Source organism: Adiantum capillus-veneris, chromosome 27 (assembly GCF_014529385.1).
Source record: "Adiantum capillus-veneris isolate H3 chromosome 27, ASM1452938v2, whole genome shotgun sequence".
NCBI classification, from domain to species: Eukaryota; Viridiplantae; Streptophyta; class Polypodiopsida; order Polypodiales; family Pteridaceae; genus Adiantum; species Adiantum capillus-veneris.
In genome coordinates, this window is record NC_140957.1 from 23,178,392 (window position 1) to 23,191,693 (window position 13,302).

Here is a 13,302-nt window from a genome sequence, read left to right on the forward strand (position 1 = left end):
CAGAGGGGGTGGATGTCATGCAGCTCCGCTCCCATGCTAAGAAATATGCCAAGAAGATGCAGATCAAGCTTATTGAAAGCCTACTTGATTAATGGTCAGTGATGAGGGCTTGTTAACAGGCCAATTTTAATGATTAATGTATGCCAGATGCAGCTTAAAAGGGCCAACAGATGCCTTAATGATGCCAAAAATGATTATTCTTGAAGTGAGCATATATGGGAGTTTATGATCTAGAATTATAGTGCTTGAATTGTTCTATCGGCCTGTCTTTACGGCTCGTCGATTGGAGCTATAGTGAAAACGTTATGGCAGTTTGAAGTTTAAGTTGATTACAGATCCGTACCGGATTGGGCAACTACAGCTGAGGTGATATAAATGAAATGAATGCACAGGCTTGAAGTGCTCACTTTGTGGACCACGTCGGTCTTTTTAGATCAGTGATCGGAGTTCCGATCGCCAAGATATTGGCGATTAAAGATTCACCGGGGGTCGGTTCCGTACCAATCTGGTCGGCTCGAACGGAGTACCATCTGGGAAGTTTTGAGCTGCAGCCAGGGTTTTCAATGCATTAGAATAAGTGCTTGAGGAGTATCATGTGTGGTATGCCATCTCTTGTAGTACATTGATGACGGAAATATCAAATAAGGAAATGACGGGAAAGCTATGGATGGCTTGGCACTGGATCCCAACCAAATGGAGTACTCATATGAATATTTGGCCAATAAGTATGCCTAATACGATGCTTAGCAATTCTTTGCCCGATATGTGTACGAAACCTGATGCCATTACGAAAGCACAAAAAACCCTTGATGAGCTCATAGTCCGAAATGTCATCTCATGGAGCGTATTAATCATGGGATATGCCTAAGAGAATAGGAGGTGCCAGCCTTGGCCGGCATGTATGCCAAATGTGGTGCCCTTACAAGGGCTACAACCAGCCTTTAATAACCCAATTGGCCGCCCAAAAGGATCAAAATAAATGAGCACCATAATGGGGGGGGTTTTATTGAGTGTAAAAAGGGAAATAAAAAGGAAAAAGAGAAAGCTTGGCGAAAAGCAGCGTTCAGCAGCAAGCCCGAGAGCAGGGGAAGGAAAACAAGATCGCTCCGGGCTAAGAAGGGAAAGACGCCCAACATGCCAAGGCAAATCTTTTCGAACCTTGTCCCAGTGGGTTCCGTGTAACTCCAAATCTGGGATGCCACATCATCAAGACGCTCCTACGCCACGTCAGTCACGGCGCCGTGACTACGTGGTGGGGCAAAAAAATAGAGGAAGGCTATTATTGGCGAGCAAAAAACGAGATTGGAGGCCTATCCACGAGGGAGGCTATCAACGAGGCAGGGGAATAACGAGAGCAGCAAGGGAAGTAGGGAGAGGAGGGAGTCGAAGGGCAACATGGGGAAGAGCTCCCTCTCTCTCGCTCTCGTCCTCGAGGCAAGCAAGCTTTCCTCTCTCCCTCTCGAGCTTGAACATAGCAAGCAAGGCAAGCCTTGAGAGCTTGGAGAAAGTTGAGCAGGAAGGAAAATTGGGAAGCTTCGAAGGGGAACGTAGCATAAGCTGAAGAAGAAGGTCCAAGGAGGGTCTAAAGCTGGATGAGTTTGAAGACGAAAAGAAGAAAGAGGATAAGACAGGGCAACGAGCATCGGACATAAGTAAGGGAGTTGAAAGGACATCAAGCTTCGAGCAAGCATAAGCTTTGAGCCTACATAAGCCGAGATTGAGCAAGTATAAGACAAGGGTGCAAAAGCAAAGGGATTCGAGTTGAAAGGGATCGAGCTTCGGGAACTGAGGCAATGCATGCAAACAGAGTAGGAAGCTGCATATCATTTTTGAAGCATGAAGATTGAGACAATGAGTCGAGATAAAGTTTGCAAAAGTTACTTCACCGTCATCAGCCAATGTTTGATTAATCATTCTGTTAAGCCCGGTGTCGTTAACGGCCTACTTAATTCTATAAAGTGGGATCTTAAACTCCTAGTTAGCAGACGATCCAAGTGCCGGTGCTGTTAACAGCCCGCATTGGTTAAGGATTAAGTTGTACTCAAATGTATTAATCAATTAATTGACGGGTACGGTGATTGCCAGTTTCAGTAGCATCAGTTGTTCTTGTTCTCTCTCTTTCACACCTCCCACAGCTAGAGGCCCGGCGCTTGCCTGGCTCACGTAGCGAACACATATCCCCTGACATCGCGTAAACGGAGACACGCTCTATGTGATTGTCCTCTAGCACATGACCAGAGCGTAGGTGCATGTGACATCAACACTCTAGAAGTGGTGGTGAGTGCCCGTGAAGGTCGCTAACCTAGTTTTTTAGGCGTTTGCAACCCAAGTTTATCCTCAATCTGTTTGTTTTTATGATCCTTTTTTCTAACCTAACCACGGAATATGGCGTGTGATAGATCAAAACGAGCGTCTTGGCTAGAGGGAGGTGTCGTTCTTTACAACCCCTGATTCAGTTACATAAAGCCCTCAAAACTATAAAAATAGTATTTTCTTAATCGGAAACAATGCTAAAATTAGTAAGTCCAAAGGGTGACTGTGAAGGGAATGGTGGAGGACTTGAGGAACTTGTCCCACATGCCCTCCCTTAACTTGAGGTCCTAGTCTTTATATATATAGTAGCAAGTATAAGACAAGGGTGCAGAAGCAAAGGGATTCAAGTTGAAAGGGATTGAGCTTTGGGAACTAAGGCAGTGCATGCAAACAGAGCAGGAAGCTGCATATCACTTTTGAAGCCTGAAGATTGAGACAATGAGTCGAGATAAAGTTTGCAGAAGTTACTTCACCGTCATCAGCTAATGTTTGATTCATCATTCTGTTAAGCTCGATGTCGTTAACGGCCCTGTTAATTCTTTAAAGAGGGAGCTTAAACTCCTAATTAATGTTACCATATACATGTGGTAGTGATGTGTGTGAACACACTAGGACCGCCGGGGCATTTTTTCCCTCTTTAGGAGGTTTTTTCCCCCATGCATTGTATATATGCCCATCACTCTAGGGCTATCTATCTTTCCATTGCACACTAAGTAACACACTCTCTATTGTGTGCCTTGAGATTCCTTCATCTTCTCCAAGTTGTGTGTGTTTCTCTGCAACCCTAATTCCAACAATTGGTATCAGAGCAGGTCACGCCCTCTCGGGCTTAGTCGCCAGCTGCTCCAACACACGCCTGCTCACTTTCTTCGATTTCAGTGAGCTTTGGAGAGCGATCGCAAGTCGACAAAAATTTTGGGTAAGCTCTAAGAGCTTGGTCTGCTCAGAATTTTGATTTGGGCTCATTTCGGCCTCCGTTTAGGGTACAGGCAGTACTGCACAGGCTATTTCGTCATTTTGTGCAGAATTTCTGTTAGTGCCGTTTTTTATTTGGGCTCATTTCGGCCTCCGTTTTGGGTACAGGCAGTACTGCACAGGCTATTTCGTCATTTTGTGCAGATTTTTTGTCAGTGCCGTTTTCTGCATAACAAGTGCCTTATAGTCTTCTACGGTTTGTGCTATATAGCACAGGTTGTTCCCGCTCCATTTCTCCTATTTTTGGGTAGTTTTCACATCAGGTGCAGCATTTACCATGGCTGACAACAACAACACAGATGTGTTCAAGATGTTTGCTGTTGAGGACAGGTTGGATGGGGACAACTACCCTATGTGGGCTTATATGATGCAACATGTTCTTGTGTCAAAGGGTGTCTGGAACATTGTGCAGGGCATTGATGTACGTCCTGGTTCTGATGATGTAGGCGATGTTGAGGATGTTGCAGGTCTTGCTGCAAGGATTGCAGCTGTTAGAGTTGTTTTGCCTACGACAGAACAAGCTCGTTGGGATGTTAAGGATGCGCAGGCTCATGCATTGATTGCGTTGTCTGTGAAGCGCACCATTGTTCCTCGCATCCGTTCACCAAAATCTGCAAAACAGGCTTGGGATATTTTAGCAGGTCTTTATGCAAGCGGAAATGAGGCTAAAATTGCTTTGCTGCGTAAAGAGCTGGAGTCGAAGATTATGCATGAGGAAGATGATATGGACACTTTCCTTGCTAGTGTCAAGGATATCAATGAGCAGCTTATTTGTGCAAGTGAAGTCATTTCAAACAGTTCCCTTGTGCAGACTGTTCTTGATGCCTTACCAGATTCCTACCAAACTTTTGCTAGTACTTGGAGACTGATGACCCAAGGAAATCTTGAAGTTGTCAAGTTTGATGCATTATGCACATTGCTGTTGCAAGAGTCACTTTCTAGAAAAAACAGGACTAGGCTGCGTGCAGTTGAACAGGCTTTTATTGCTTCTCAAAGAAAGGGTGGTAACAGTAATGCAGCCACTTCTTATGGTTCTGCTGCGAGTGGCAAAAATTATGTTCCTAATGTTTCTACTGGCAGTACTTCGTCTGGCAATTCTGGTGATAAGGGCAAAAAGAAGATGCGTTGCCATTATTGTAAAGCCAATGATCACTTGATCAAGTCGTGTCCTAAGTTGAAGGCCAAAGAGGCTAAGAAGAAAGAGGGTGGTTCCACTGCAAATGCTGGTTCCACTACAAATGCATCCATTGTTGAGTCTTCTGTGAAAGGAGATTGTGTTGCTGATGTTGATGCAGAATGGGCTTTTAGCGTAGAGTGCACTTACAATCCTGTTATCCATGATGCATGCTTGTCAGTTGCTGCAGATTCACATGTGTGGTATTTCAATAGTGGTGCTATAGAGCACATTACCTCACATCGTGAATTGTTTACCTCTCTTGAGTCTGTCCCTCATGGGAATTCAGTCAATTGTGCCAACAACGCCTCTTATCTAGTTCAGGGAGTTGGAAAGATTGTGCTCACTGCTGCTAATGGCAGTTCCTTTACACTTGTTGATGCACTTTATGTACCTGAGATCAAGAAGAATCTCTTGTTTGTATCCGCACTTGCTAGGCTTGAACTTGTAGTCAAATTTGTGGATGACAGATGTACAGTTCATGATCTCAGTTTTGGTGATGAAATCGTTACATCTGGGCTTTTGTGCCGTGGGCTGTATAAGCTCACTTTGTATGACAAGTGTGGACACAATTTTGCAAATGTTGTTGCAGATTCAAGGGCTATTTCAGATGCAAAACTTTAGCATGCACGTTTTGGTCATCTGAATTTTTCCAGTTTGCTGCGTTTGCAAAAATCTGATATGGTTGCTTCTTTGCCACCTCTTGAATCACCTGTCAAACATGTTTGTGAAGGCTGTATTTTGGGTAAGATGCAGCGTTCTAAATTTCCAAAGGATGGTTCAGCTCGGACTACATGCACGTTGCAGCTTGTGCATAGTGATGTTTGTGGGCCCATGCAAACTCCGTCCTTGGGCAATTACCTCTACTTCGTGACTTTCATTGATGATTACTCCAGGCATGCATGGGTATTTCCGCTTAAAGCGAAGTCCGAAGTTTTTATGTGCTTCAAACAATTTCTGGCTATGGCTGAAAATGTCTCGAAATGTACTATTTGCACCCTCCGTTCCGATCAAGGGGGGGAGTATATGTCTCATGAATTTAATGCATTTCTGGCTAGTCGTGGGATAAAACACCAATGTACAGTGCCTTATACACCTCAGCAAAATGGTGTTGCTGAGAGGAAAAACAGGTCACTGACGGAAATGCCATGATGTATGGTCAAAAGTCAAGCTTTACTGCATTCTTTTTGGCTTGAGGCCATCATGTGTGCCCCTTATGTACTTAACAGGTGTCCTACGAAAGCTTTGCAATCTACTACTCCATATGAAGCATGGCATGATAGAAAGCCTTCTATTGAGCACATGCGTGTTTTTGGCTGTTTGGCATATGCTTTGGTGCCACAAGTGCAGCGCAGAAAGTTGGATGATAAGGCTGTCAAATGTATTTTTGTTGGTTATAGTGCTGAAAGCAAAGGTTACAGGTTGTATCATCCGCAAACAAAACGTATTCTGGTTTCACGGGACGTAGTGTTTGTGTAAGATTCTGTTCAGCCCTTGCTGTCATGTACCAGAGACAGTAATGTAAGCTCACAAGACATTTATGACACTTTGTTGTCTCTTTTCAGTGGTGGAAATAAGAATGTAAGTTCCAATGAGGCAAATGTACAGCCTATGGGGGTTTCTGAAAATGTTTTAGATCAGCCTATTACTAATGCAGATGTACATGATGTACTTGATGAGGAAAGGGCTGAAAATGAGCAAGCTAGAGGTATGCCAAAATGGCTGGTGCACACTTTGCATGACAATAAATTGGATGCACCTTTGTCTAGTCGTACTCGTTTAGGCTCTCGCCATGCATCTTATGCATCAGATTGTTATGCTTTGGCTGTGTCTAGCTTACATGATGTTGAGGAGCCTCTGACTTTGGATGAAGCACAAAATTCAGAAAATTGGATGGCTGCCATGCAATTAGAATATGATGCACTTATAGAAAATGACACATGGACTTTATGTGATTTGCCTCCTGGCAAAAAGGCCATTGGTACGAAGTGGGTTTACAAGTTGAAACGCAAGCCGGATGGTGAGATCGATCGCCATAAGGCTCGACTTGTTGCAAAGGGTTATGCATAGCAAAAAGGCATAGATTATGAAGAGAATTTTTCTCCCACTTGTCATATGACTATTGTGCATTTTCTATGTGCATTGGCAGCTCATTTTGGTTGGGATGTACATCAATCAGACATTGTTACTGCTTTCTTGAATGGTGACATATTTGAGGAAGTTTATGTAACGCAGCCTCGCAGTTTTGTCATAAAAGGACAAGAGGACAATGTGTGCAAATGTAACAAGGCTTTGTATGGGTTGAAGCAATCTCCTCGTGCTTGGTATGAGAAAGTTGACACTCATTTGGTCAAACAAGGCTTTCGTAACAGTCCAACAGAAAGCACATTGTATGTAAAGCGTGAGGGTGATGTATTTCTCATTATGGTTCTTTATGTTGATGATTTGCTGATCACTGGACCAAATGAGAGACATATTGCTGAATTTAAGGCTGATTTGAATGCTACTTTCAAGATGAAAGATTTGGGGCTATTGCATCATTTCTTGGGTATACAGTTTAAGCAGTGTGATGGTGGTATTGCCTTGTGTCAAAAAAGTTACATAGAGACATTGCTATGTAAGTTTGGACTTGAGGATTGCAAACCTATTGCCACTCCCATGGAAACAGGTTTGAAGTTAAGTCTACATGATGCTGGCGATCCTGTTGATGTCACTCTTTACCAAACTGATGTTGGATGCCTCATTTATGTATGCAACACGAGGCCGGATATTCAGTTTGCAGTCTCACAGGTCAGCAGATTTATGCATAGCCCAGGGTCTAAGCATTGGCAGGCTGTCAAGATAATTTTCCGCTACCTTAGTGGCACTTTACATCTTGGCTTGTTTTATCCCAAGGGGGATCATTGTCGCCAGACTTACATGCTTTTTCGGACTCAGATTGGGCTGGTTGTTTTGACACGCGAGTGTCCACAAGTGGTTTTTGTTTCATGCTTGGCAGTTCATGTATATCATGGTTGAGCAAGAAGCAACCTACTATGGCCACTTTGAGTTGTGAGGCTGAGTACAGGGGAGTCTTCACAGCTACGGTTGAGTGTGTATGGCTCAGACGCCTTATGGCTGATTTGGGTGTTGGACAGGACACTGCCAACACTATCTACACTAACAGTCAGAGCGCATTGGCAGTTGCGAGGAACCCAGTTTTTCATGCTCACACAAAGCACATTGAGGTGCATTACCACTATGTCAGGGAGAGACTCTCAGCAGGAGAGATCAGCTTGGCTTATGTGCCAACACAGGACAACCTTGCAGATCTTTTCACAAAGGCATTGTCTCATGAGAAACTTGAAGCTTTCCACAAAGCTTTGGGCTTACTCCCCTTTGTGGACTGATCCTGTCCTCAGGGCATGGCACTTCCCTTTACTCGTGTGCCAGCTCTCGTTCACAGCATCACTCCAGGGGGGATTTGTTACCATATACATGTGGTAGTGATGTGTGTGAACACACTAGGACCGCCGGGGCATTTTTTCCCTCTTTACGAGGTTTTTTCCCCCGTGCATTGTATATATGCCCATCACTCTAGGGCTATCTATCTTTCCATTGCACACTAAGTAACACACTCTCTATTGTGTGCCTTGAGCTTCCTTTGTCTTCTCCAAGCTGTGTGTGTTTCTCTGCAACCCTAATTCCAACATTTAGCAAAAGATCCAAGTGCCGATGCTATTAACAACCCACATTGATTAAATATTAAGTTGTACTCAAATGTATTAATCAATTAATTGACGGGTATAGTGATTGCCAGTGTCAGTAGCATCAGTTGTTCTTGTTCTCTCTCTTTCACACCTCCCATAGCTAGAGGCCTGGTGCCTGCCCGGGGCTTACGTAGCGAACACATATCCCCCGACATCTTTGGTGAACCTGACGCGAAACAAGCTGGGGTGGGAGGTAAAGATGGAGAATTTAGAGCAGATGATGAAGATGATTGCAGAATTAAGTGCGAACGATTTTTATGATAAGTCAATAATTCCAGATTTTTCAAAGATGCTTCAATTGGTTCAAGGATCTCTGCTTAAAATAGAGACCGTAAAGAAGAAAAATCAAATAGATGATGCTTTGGATGCAGCTTTAGATGCAGTATACGATGAGAGACGACTCTTTGATGGATACAATCCAGAGGGCTATCTAGAGTGCTATGAGCTAGAGACCAAGGTAAGAGGGATACCAGAAGAGTTGATGATCAAATCTTTTGAGCAGTTAGTGAGTTCAGATGTGAAGGAGCAGATTCAAGAGGTTGTCAGAGCCTGCAGCGGCAACTGGGAGTATTTCAAAGAATCTATGGTACAGGTAAGTTATGAGCAGTATGAATGCTATCAAGAACAGAGTGCAAGTCTACCAAGCTACGCAGATATCCGAGGACAAGTACGATCAAAGTTAGAAGCTGTGATTCATGAGTTTATTGTACAGGATGCTACCTTCTTACAGGCTAATGATGAAGACATAGTGAAAGCTGTGTATGAAAAGTTGGGGTTTGAAGATGCCTTGCATGAAGTAGGAGTCCTTGAGAGTGAGTCTCTACACCCTCAAACCACAAAGGGAGAAGTTTTCAAAGAACATATACCTGTAGTACAAGAGGAAAAGAAATCAGGGAATCAAAACAATGAAGTGGCTAAAGCTCAAGAAGAAATTGTGCAGGTAAATGAGTGCATCCGTATTCAAGTAGACATGCAGGAAGATTCAGTTTCAATTTTTACTTTTGCTACTGACCCAGAATTAGAGAAAATGTTTTTTGGTACAAATTCTACCATAGAGTTGCTTGACGATACTGGTACAGATTTTGCCAAAGAGTTGATTAATGATATAGATGTTATAGGTCAAAGCAGGGCTGTTGTCGAGAGCAGCAGGACCATGGATTTTGGTATACCAGATTTACCGAATTTGGATGTATCAAATTTTGAGGACTTGACTAAGCAAGAGTATGTGCTTGAAGATCTCCAAATTGTTCATTCAGAGGGGGTGCAGACTCCTTCATTGACAAGTTGTTGTGATGCCGAGCTACTAAAGTGGGAGCCTGAACTTGAATGTGATGATGATGAATCAGAGGGGGTGTAGACTCCTTCTTTGACAAGTTTCTGTGACCTATAACTACCGATCTGGCAGACTGATCTTGAATTTGATGATGGTGATTTAGAGAGAGAGAAAACCTCTTCTCTATGAAGAATTTATGACAAAGGGCTCACACTATGGCAGAATGATCGTGAAATTGATGATGTTGATTCAGAGGGGGTGTATAGTGAAGTGCAATCTCTTGTTGATAAATATGATTGGTTTCATTGTGCTGATGATACAGACAGGGCAGTAGATGAAATTTTCAATGTGCATGCTGAACTTTGTGCTTCAGAAGTGCAAAGATATTTGGATGAGGGTGCAAGACTTGAAGAGCAGTTTACAGCAGATTCGTTTAGTATGCATGTCACATGTGGAAATCTTAGTTTACAGCAACCTGAGATGTGCAAGATGGAGGAACCTTCTGAAGTGGTGGACCTAGACCTTATGTGCTTACTGGACGAAGCTTGGGAAGGGTTCTCAAATACAGATGCTAAGGATACCAATCAATCCAGAATCATGAATGAGCAAGTTTGTAAAGATGCATCTGATGATGAACTTATGCAGCTATTGGATGATGCTCTACTTGATTTTGAGCCTCTACGAGATAGAGAATTGTTTTCTGATGCATCTTGCGAGCCTAATGAAGAGATTTTTTCTAGAGACTTGATGTATTTAGATATGCATGATTGGAATTCAATACTAGTGAGAGTGAAGGTGCACTGGTAATGCTTTTACATGTGATTGATGATCGACAATTGGATGAGCTAGTTGCACATGGGACATGGCAGTATATAGTGCTACCCAATGCTATATGGAATCTGATGTTACCCTATGATGTAGGGGATTTTGAGCTAGATTTTGACGTAGGAGGTGACATATATATGCATGGTCTTGGGCAATTGACTTATATGCCATATGATCCAGGTGGTTTGCATGAAGATTTGTGGGTTAATTTATGTTTATGCTATATTGATTGGAAATTCTTGTATTTTCCCTATGATCCTGGAGGATGGTACAAAATTTTCAAAGAAATGCTCATAGTGGGGCAAATGATTGGTTTCCCATTTGATCCCGGGGGCTACTAAAGTGCCAATTGTGGAGATTTGAAGAGTATCAGTTATCTGTTGTAGCAGGTTTCATGGTACAAAGTTTTTTTTTCTAGATTTATGCTGAGTTAGAAGAGTTTTGGTTATGCATTCAATAAGATTACATGATTGGCTACCAGTTGACTTCTTTGGACAATTGATAAAGTATCTTTACATCTTTTGAGTTGGTTCTGCTACCAGAACTTGAGGTAAAGGACTTGACGGCCATTCCGTGTGCAGACAGAGTAAGGCATACTTGAGCTTGACAGGGTTCCTTAAAGAGATCTTAATGGTCAAGCCGTGTGCATCATTAATTGGAGCACTTGAGTCTGGCGGGGTTCACTAAACAGGTTATCCATAATAGAATGCTTTCAAGATACGGCAGATACAATTTAGAGATTTTTTATGGACAACTACCTAATGATTAAGCTAGAACATTGATGATAGGGTATAAGCCTTATTTCATTTTTCATATGTTTACCAATTATGTGAGTCTGATGATGGCAAGAGCTTAAGGTACCTATAGCAGATGCAGATTGAAGTGCAATTGGCACAGACCGAAGGCTGTGCATGTTCAGAGGGGGTGGATGTCATGCAGCTCCGCTCCCATGCTAAGAAATATTCCAAGAAGATGCAGATCAAGCTTATTGAAAGCCTACTTGATTAATGGTCAGTGATGAGGGCTTGTTAACAGACCAATTTTAATGATTAATGTATGCCAGATGCGGCTTAAAAGGGCCAATACATGCCTTAATGATGCCAAAAATGATTATGCTTAAAGTAAGCACAGATGGGAGTTTATGATCTTAAATAATAGTGCTTGAATTGCTCTACCGGCCTGTCTTTACAGCTCGTCGATTGGAGCTATAGTGAAAATGTTATGGCAGTTTGAAGTTTAAGTCGATTACAGATCCGTACTAGATTGGGCAACTGCAGCTGAGGTGACAGAAATGAAATGAATGAACGGGCTTGAAGTGCTCATTTTGTGGAGCACGTTGGTCTTTTCAAATCAGTGATCAGAATTTCGGTCACCAAGATATTGGCCGCTAAAGATTCACCGGAGCCGGTTCCTTACCAATCTGGTCGGCTCGTACGGAGTGCCATCTGGGAAGTTTTGAGCTGCAGCCAGGATTTTCAATGCATTAGAATAAGTGCTTGAGGAGTATCATGTGTGGTATGCCATCTCTTGTAGTACATTGATGACGGAAATATCAAATAAGGAAATGACGGGAAAGCTATGGATGGCTTAGCACTGGATCCGGGCCAAATGCGGTACTTGTATGAATATTTGGCCAATAAGTATGCCTAATACGATGCTTAGCAATGCTTTGCTCAGTATGTGTACGAAATGTGATGCCGTTACGAAAGCACAAAAAGCCCTTGATGAGCTCATAGTCCGAAATGTCATCTCATGGAGCGTATTGATCGTGGGACATGCCTAAGAGAATAGGAGGTGCCAGCCTTGGCCGGCATGTATGCCAAATGTGGTGCCCTTACAAGGGCTACAACCAGCCTTTAATAACCCAATTGGCCGCCCAAAAGGGCCAAAATAAATGAGCACCATAATGGGGGGGGTTTTATTGAGTGTAAAAAGGGAAAAAAAAAAGGAAAAAGAGAAAGCGTGGCAAGAAGCAGCGTTTAGCACTGAGCCCGAGAGCAGGGGAAGGAAAACAAGATCGTGCCAGGCTGTACAGAGCTCATCTTAGCATGGCTAAGAAGGGAAAGACGCCCAACATGCCAAGGCGAATCTTTTCGGACCCTGTCCCGGTGGGTTTCGTGTAACTTCGAATCTCGGATGCCACGTCATCAAGACCGCTCCCACGCCACGTCAGTCACGACGCCGTGACTGCGTGGTGGGGCAAAAAAATAGAGGAAGGCTATTATTGGCGAGCAAAAAACGAGATTGGAGGGCTATCCACGAGGGAGGCTATCAACGAGGCAGGGGAATAACGAGCGCAGCAAGGGAAGAAGGGAGAGGAGAGAGTCGAAGGGCAACGCGGGGAAGAGCTCCCTCTCTCTTGCTCTCATCCTCGAGGCAAGCAAGCTTTTCTCTCTTCCTCTCGAGCTTGAACATAGCAAGCAACGCAAGCCTTGAGAGCTCAGAGCAAGTCGAGCAAGAAGGAAAATTGGGGAGCTTCAAAGGGGAACGTAGCATAAGCTGAAGAAGAAGGTCCAAGGAGGGTCTAAAGCTGGATGAGTTTGAAGATGAAGAGGATAAGACAGGGCAATGAGCATCGGACATAAGTAAGGGAGTTGAAAGGACATCAAGCTTCAAGCAAGCATAAGCTTTGAGCCTACATAAGCCGAGATTGAGCAAGTATAAGACAAGGGTGTAGAAGCAAAGGGATTCGAGTTGAAAGGGATTCGAGTTGAAAGGGATCGAGCTTCGGGAACTGAGGCAGTGCATGCAAACAGAGTAGGAAGCTGCATATCATTTCTGAAGCCTGAAGATTGAGACAATGAGTCGAGATAAAGTTTGCAGAAGTTACTTCACCGTTATCAGCCAATGTTTGATTAATCATTTTGTTAAGCCCGGTGTCGTTAACGGCCCGCTTAATTCTATAAAGCGGGAGCTTAAACTCCTTGTTAGCAGACGATCCAAGTGCCGGTGCTGTTAACAGCCCACATTGGTTAAGGGTTAAGTTGTACTCA